The sequence below is a fragment of the Cynara cardunculus genome, unplaced genomic scaffold (assembly GCF_001531365.2).
Source record: "Cynara cardunculus var. scolymus isolate 2C unplaced genomic scaffold, CcrdV1 Un_Scaffold_5820, whole genome shotgun sequence".
In the NCBI taxonomy this organism is placed as follows: Eukaryota; Viridiplantae; Streptophyta; class Magnoliopsida; order Asterales; family Asteraceae; genus Cynara; species Cynara cardunculus.
The window spans coordinates 12,981-14,565 of NW_020202612.1; positions in this window are offsets into that span (position 1 = coordinate 12,981).

The following is a 1,585-nucleotide window of genomic DNA, read 5'->3' on the forward strand; positions in this document are numbered from 1 at the left end:
AGCCGCCCATAGAAGAGGTCGAGGCATGAGGATCCAGACCAAGATGATCATGGTCTTGGTCCTCATGAGGGGGAGATCCCGGCTACCACTACTCAACCTATGGAGTCCGCTGCACCACCACCACCACCACCTCAATCACAAAACTAACCACCATCATCAACCCAAGGAACCAAAGCGAGGGAACCAGAGGCTCAGCTCTTTGAAGATGTACATAATGTACATGTTCCCTTCGCAACCACCCAAGAACCCATCGAGCTAAGTTCATCATCTGATGAAGAACAATCCACCCCTCAAACAGAAACCAACCTACCCTTCACTCCATCACCAACTCCTAACCTACCCTTAACTCCTTCACCAACCCCACGCATTATAGAACCTTTGACCACCTTACCCGTACAACTAGAACCCACAATCATCCAACCTTCCTCACCCCAACAACCTTAAACCCAAACAGAACCCCATGAACTAGAAACCACCCATCCTGAGCCCAATGAACCAGAACTACCCCAATCCAAGCCAACCCAACCCAACAAGAAACCATTCCATCACCAACCCAAACACAATCCTTAGCCCAAACACAACCCACAACCCAACCAACCCAAGCACAAGCAGACGTTCCATCTTCATCGAGGCATCCTCCTCAAGGGGTCGTCGATGAAACAATTGCCAACATGGAGTCACTAAGGAGACGTCCAGTGGTGCCGCCAAGGGAGCCTGTAATGATTGAAACATCCATCAATACCTATACCACGATTGCGATCAAGGTTTAGCTCTCAATCCTCCCATGCTTTCACTAGAATTGATTAACCTCCTACGCCACAAGTTTGTTAGACAGACGACCCAACCACCACAGGCTGTCTTCTCAAATGATGGAATAAGGACGGTCATGGACATCAAGATGAGGACCTTCACAAACAGAGCCATCAAGTATATCGAGTACACTGTGGAGTGAGCCCATGGTCAGGTTAGCGTCTTCAATGACAATGACTTGATCAATCTCAATCCATATGACTTGATTGACCTTTATGTGCATACGACTCAGCGACAGGATCAAGGTATACGATTTGGGATGGCAAACAGAGCGATCATTCAGACGATGGAAACCTTGGTGAAGCATAGAGCCAAGAGTGATTTTCAAATTGCTCTTCAACTTGGCATCGACAGACCATCCTGCACTCCACCCAATGAAGACTTCACAGGCCTGCATGAGAAGTGATCTGCCTCTGTACTAACTCAACCAGAACTGGGTCTGGTATTCAAAAATGAGTTTGGAGCGAAGAAATTCTTTAAACTGACTGAAGCCTTCAAGTACTCAACATCAACATTTGAATGGTTTCAGAAGGTCATCAGAGACAGACTTGGTAGATCTCATGTGCCGATGAGAGAGGGACAAAGAATAATTCATTAGATCTCAACAGTCATTCAATACAGAGGACTGTTAATGCGTTTTTAGGAAATATCACAAGGGAGACCATGAATATAGTTTTACTTATGCTATGTATTGTAATATCTTTTGTTTCATCATTGTAAGAATTCATCATTTAGTCGAATGAAAATTTGGCAAAGGATGTTTTTCTTTAGATTA